Below are 6,895 nucleotides of genomic sequence, written 5' to 3' on the forward strand. Positions count from 1 at the left end.
CAAAAATCACGGAACCACAGCTTCCTGGCGACACTGTGGCCCAAAAACATGGTTTCGAAGCATGGATCCTCATGGATCCTCACACTTTTTGCATTGGGCCAACCCAAACCCACCATCAAATCACACATCATAGCCAGGGGCAAAACCTTATATGACAAAATGGATGCAAAAATTTTAAGAGCAGTTTACAGTGGAACAATGAGAACAATTATCAATAAAGGAATAAAATTTAGTGCAAGTTAAGCCCTAAAACAAAATTGGTACAGTGGAACCTCGGGTTGCAGACATAACCCATGATGGAGGCACATCCACAACCCACAGAGTCCGCATCCTGAAACGCCGCGTCTGCACAGGGGCCGGCGCAATTTGGCGCTTCTGCACATGCACAAGCAGTGAAACCCGGAAGTAACCCGTTCCGGTACTTACAGGTTTCCCGCAGTCCACAACCCAAAAACACGTAACCTGAAGCGGCCGTAATATGAGGTATGACTGTACAAAAATGTTCTTTCAATGGTATATATCTTTGAAATACATACAGAAGATGAATAATGAAATGAATGGACATTGCTGGAAATGTCATAGACCTTAAGGAATCTTCTTCTATTTATGGTGGACCTGTGAAAAGACCAAAAAGTTTTGGAGAAAAGTTCATTTTGAAATGAAAAAAAAATGTAAAAAAAACACCCCTAGATTTGCATTGGACCCCAAAACTATGCCGTTGAGAATGACTCCTTCAGCTACTGTATTGTGAAATTGTCAGTGGAAATATTTAGTTATATGACCACAGCAGTCAGAGTGGTGTTGGCTAACATATGGAAATCTGACATGCATGGAAAGAGAAACTATCAGAATGCAGTGGTACCTCAGGTTAAGTACTTACCGTATATTTCACTCCATAAGGCGCACCTGACCTTAAGGCTCATCTAGTTTTCAGAGGAGGAAAACAGGGAAAAAATATTCTGAATCAAATGTTGTACTAAACTACTGGTATATCAGAGTGAGACTGAGGGGAGCAGGAGCTGTATGTTTGTTTAGTGTGCATGCTCAAGGAGCCAGCGGATCAGCTGAGACGCTGAGGGATTTGCATAATTTTTCTCTCTCCCCCATCCCCTGTCCTCCAGTCCCCAGCAGCCTTCCTATTTTTCCTCCTGATTTTCACTGCGTTTGTGGCTCAGAGCTCGAGGTTGGGTTTTTTTTTGCTGTGTAAAAGTGCTCCTCCTTGCAGCCTTCTACTTTGTTTGCACACGTAGCTACTGGTATCCGGTTCAGTTTGAGTGATAAGCAGCCACTGGCAGCAATAGAATGGAGCACAAAAAAGGGGTAGGGGCACTAGGACCCAGACAATGCTCAAATCTATCCTGCCTCAAAAAAAGCTGCAGAAGTAAGAGGCAGGCTCCCTTCCCCAGCGGATCAGCTGAGGTGGGATTTGCATAATTTCCCCCTTACTTCCTGGTTTTCACCTCATTGCTTGAGGACCTTTGCTAGCTGAGGCTGCTGAAGCTGTTGCTGGCTATGCATCACTTTTAAAAGCACCTGCTGGCTTTGAATTGCCTGCCTACTCCCAGCTCGCTGTAAAGCAAGCAAAGGGAGAGCCGTGCAAAGTGGGACAGAAGCCCTGTAAGCGGCTCCTGCTTTGCTTGACTGACGGGAGCCATGGCTTCAGTCCAGTGCATTCGCTCCAGAAGACGCAAAGGCATTTTCTGTCAGTGTTTGTAAAAAGCAAAAAAAAAAGAAGGAAAGGGTTCTGACCTCCCTTTGTCTCCTCAGCCTGGTCCTCGGACCCTTGTCTGCATAAAAGAGTCCACGAGAATATCCTTGCAGAGTTTTATTCTTAAAAGTCTTTGTGCAAAACACGACTGAATATCTATACACACCAGCACTAACCAACCAACCCAAACACCAGCCTCAGTACAAACTAACATTTCTCACTTTATATATACTACCTGCTGCAGGCCGCTGAGTCTTGCTGACCCAGCTTTATTCGCATTAAAGAAACAGCGGCCATTTTAGCCGTGACACCCCTTCTGTTTCTTAAATGCGAAAAACCCCAACAGAAACAATACATACATGCATTATATACATAAACCCAGTTTTGTCATCAATTCATTATGGCATGTTGCTGGCAAAGGCTTGGTAAACAAATCAGCAATATTATCTTGTGACTGACAATACTCCAGTTTGATCACCCCATTCTGTACACAATCTCTCACATTTGCATGACGGATAGCAATATGTTTTGATGCAGATTTCATTATTTCTGAGCCCGCTAATGCAATGCATGATTGGCTATCTTCATACACTTGGATAGGCAAATCTACTTTACAATCTAGATCTTTTAGTATCTGTATAAACCACATGTTTTCATTGCATGCTAGCGATAGGCTCCCATATTCTGCCTCACAGGATGAGGTCGCAACAAATCCTTGTTTCTTTGACCTCCATCCAATTATGGAATTGGCAAACATCATAACCATTCCACTTGTAGATTTTCTGGTAGCTTCACTGCTTCCCCAGTCCGCATCAACAAATACTTCTAGTTTTTCGTCTTGTGTACTAGATATCTTCAAACATACATTTAATGTCCCCTTTAGATATCTGATAAGCCTTTTCAAAGCACACCAATTGGCAGTACTGGGTTTAGATACACGTTGGCTCAGAACATTTGTAGCACATGCAATGTCTGGCCTTGACCACTGGCTTAAATACAACAGTGATCCTATTTTTGAGTGATACAACTCAGGCTGATCAAATTCATCATCACACACTGTCTTTGGGAAATCTGGTGTCATGGGAGTCTGGACTGGCTTGCAGTTTTCCATGCCAAACTGCTCTATCAAATGAAGAATTTTCTCTTTCTGGCTCAATAGGAAGCTTCCATCTGCTTCCTGCCTTACTTCTACTCCCAAGTAATTGCTTACAGGCCCTAAGGCTTTAAGCTTAAACCTCTTTTCCAGCTGACTTGTGAGCTTCTGGATCTCATCTGTGGAACTCCCTGCCACAAGCAAATCATCAACAAAGACTAAGAGCATTAGATATTTGTTGCCTGTCCCCTTGGTGTACAGGCATGGATCAGCCACACTCCTTTTAAAACCAATTTTTACAAGGGCTTCATTTAAACACTGGTTCCAACACCTTCCACTTTGTTTGAGACCGTAAACAGCTTTTTTCAAACGCCAGACTGCACCATTCCCCTCTTCAAACCCAGGGGGTTGTCTCATTAACACTTCATGGTCTAAATTTGCATGCAGATATGCAGCATCAACATCAAAATGGTGCACTGCTAGTTGTCTTACAGCAGCAATGGAAAGCATTAAGCAAAAAGTTTCACTCTTTACAGTGGGAGAAAACACTTCATCATAACTCTCCCCTTTAATTTGAGTGAACCCTCTGGCTACTAATCTGGCTCGAAAACGTGGTTCCCCAGATGCAAGGGTTTTCCTTTTGTAAACCCACTTGCATGACACCACTCTGCCACCAGGTGGCGGCATTATGACCTCAAACACTTTGTTACGTTTAAAAGATTCCATTTCTTCTTTCATGGCTTGTTGCCACAAAGCACGTTCTCCAGGGGGTAAGTCTAAGACTTCATTATAACTTTGTGGTTCCACACAACTCACATTGCATACTCTCACTCCTCCTAGGGTCAAACGCTGAAGAGGTACACCCTTGTTTGAACGCTGGGAGCACCTAGGCACAACTACTTCTTCTTCCCCCCTTATCTCTGGCTCTTCTTCCTCTTCCTCTAGAGAAGTATTATCTATTGCCACATCTTTTGGGAAAATATGTGCCTCCTCCTCATCCTGCTCCTGTGTTGCCAATGGCTGAGAAGAAGCCTCTTCTCTTACTTGTAGGGGCAGTAGGCAATCTGGGTTGACATGGATCGCAGTCCATCTGTCCTGGTCAGCGAAGTCTGCACTTCGTGACAGAATCACGCATCCTGGGCATAAATTGAAACGCCACCCTTTGCCATAGGACTGATATCCCACAAACTGCAGTTTCTGTGCTCTAGCACCCCCTTTCTGGCGCTGAGCTTTGGGGATATTTACATGTGCCCAAGCACCCCAGTTATGGAGCATTGTCCACTCTGGTTCTTTCCCAAGCAATACACGATAAGGTATATCTTTTATAGAGCTTGACCAGGTTCTATTAATCAAAAAATTCACGGTAAGAAGAGCCTCGCCCCACAGTCTATGGTTGTGGCCCAATCCTGCATCCACTAGCAGGCAGTCCTTTACTGACTGTATTACAGCCCCACGTCTTCCACACAGACCATTTTCAGCAGGGCTATAAGGGTTAGTCAAGCGATGAGTGATCCCCTTACGTCGCAACCATGTCCCAAATTGTTTGTTCAAAAATTCTCTGCCCCTATCTGTTTGCAACTGCACAACAGGCCGAGCGAAGAGCTTTTCAGCTTGGGCAACCCATTCTCTGAATGTGGGAAAATGGTCAGATTTCTGCTTTAACAAAAACAGCCAACTGAAACGTGATTTATCATCTCTTACCAGAAAAGCATATCTGGCGCCCCCTTCAGTCTTCTGTGGAAAAGGGCCTATCACGTCACAATGGACAAGTTCTAAAACCTCTTTAGATACTCTGTCGCTTTTAGAAGCCACAGGCTTCCTCTTAGATTTGGCCATTTTACATACATTGCAATCTAGGAAACAGTTACAGCTATTTACTTTTAGATTCTTGCACACCTTTTGCATCTCTGAAAGCACACGGAAATTGGCGTGACCCAGTTTTCCGTGCAGTTCATGTACACACCCCTTATGAACTGGCAAATTATCCTGAACCACCTGGGCTGCTTTAACAGGCTTGTCCTGCATTACATATAACCCATTTTCCATCTTTGCATGGCCTCATACCTGAGTTCCATTCTTTATCAGACAACCATCCTGCATGAACTTAACACTATACCCTGCATTAATCAAACAGCTTACAGACAGTAAACAATAGTCCAAACTGCTGACAAACAGAGTCTCTGGTAGAGTAGTGTTCAAGCACTGCAGGAAACATGTTCCCTGGCCATCAATCTTGCTTCTATGACCATCAGCAAGATAGATTGAGTCTTTTCCATCAGCTGGCTTCCCCCAGGGTCTTAAAGTCCTCCCGACGGTTGCAGATAATCCTGCTGCTCCCAGAGTCCAGCAACCATGTATCTTCCTCTCCTCCCGAGAAAATGCAGACACAAAATGAGCAGAACTCGTGTTCTTCTTCACTGAAGAGAACCCCTTCTGCTTACGTTTCTGCGTCAATTGCTGTCTCAGCTCGAGGAGGGAAGCCAAGATGGCGCCGAGGCAAGTCACGCTCTCCGGCGCTCACTTTTATTCTTTTAAAACCTTATCTTAATTGCCCTCCGGATGCCAATTTCTAACAAACGGAAAACATTTTAAAGACTCTGAGCACTTTTATAATTCCTGTTGGCTCTGTGAGCTTCAGCTTGTCCCAGCTTGTCTTCAGCTTGTCCCAGCCTGCTCCCTCCCTCCTTATCAGCTGCCCGGTCAAGGTTGCCAGAGAGGAGAGAACGCTGCTGCCTGAACTGAGAGCAGAGAGAGAAGAGGTCTAAAGACAGAACTGTGAACTGCTTACCCGACCAACGGTGCCTGGCGAAGGAGGGTAAGGAGAGACACGACTGTGAGCCCTGCTTTGAGACTGGCCCATAGACACCCAGCTCTGCTGAATACAGAGAAAGATAAAGCTTGGAGATTCGGGGGTTAACTGAACTGACTGACCCCCGCCCAGCTGGGGGGCTGTGTGAACTAGCTGGGGACAGCATTCCTGCTTCGCAGCTGAAGAGGAAGTGCAGTAGCTGGAAAGACTCTTCATTTTAACAAACTGTTCTGAGGAGACCAGCATTTATACTCTCAGAGTCTCCTGGTGAAGGCATCCTGAGTTTTTTACGGGAAGTTTTTAATCTACACAATAATTCTACAACAGTTTGTTGGATAGGACCCTCTGGAGGTTTGGAAAACCGGCTTCAGCAAGATATCGTTCTGTGCCCTGCCTTATGTGGTAGGCCTTTGAAAGACTGCTTAGAAGGAATCAGTGAATCAGCCCACAGAAAGTTTCCCTTCTGGGGCTCTTGGATATCCTTCGTTCTGTATAGGGCGGTGGGAGATGGCCTCTAACAACTAACCTGGGGCCGGAATACAAGGTTATCATAGCTGTACATGCGCTATAGCCAAACCCCACTATTATCCTTTTCCAGCTGCACATAAATTGCCTAAATAAGGCAATTTTAATTTTAATGTAATTTTTAGCCGTTTTATTACTGCTGTCCCTTTGGCAGCATTGTTTTATTATTATATTCTGACTAGGTTGCTGCATTTGTGAAACAGCGCTGGTCGCATGATTGAGGTGAAAACTACAGGCTTAGGACAATCGCCAAGATCTAAAAGCAGAGAACTCAAAATAGAGAAATATACTGAGGCTGCTGATGAGCACATCAGGAAGCTGCTGCAGAGAGCAGGTGGGAATATAGATTGATATGTTGGAATTCTGCCTGGGTCAGAGGAATGTGCCACAACGTAGGCACCGGCAGGAATTCCTTGTCGACCTCCCCGCTGCGATTCCCGGCAGATAAGCAGGCGAGGTCTCGGCGATCCTTCCCAGATGTGAGAAGAACACACCGTTCCTTCTCTCTCCCCTTTGGTATCCCCAGGGAGGGGAAAGAAGCAGACAGAAATCTATTTACATTCTTTTATTTCTGTCTCTTACAGCAGTACAGAGAAACATGTCTGCACTCAACAGCAGTGAGAATCAAAACTCCACCCATGTACTTCCAGTACGGGTCACATGACACACACTGAGCTAACATCCGGTGCTCAGTACAGAATGGACTGCCCCTTTCTTCCCATAGCAACAGTCACAAACATCCTGTCTGGCTTTCCAGCCA

This window comes from Podarcis melisellensis, assembly GCF_964234715.1.
Source record: "Podarcis melisellensis genome assembly, chromosome: W".
NCBI lineage: Eukaryota > Metazoa > Chordata > Lepidosauria > Squamata > Lacertidae > Podarcis > Podarcis melisellensis.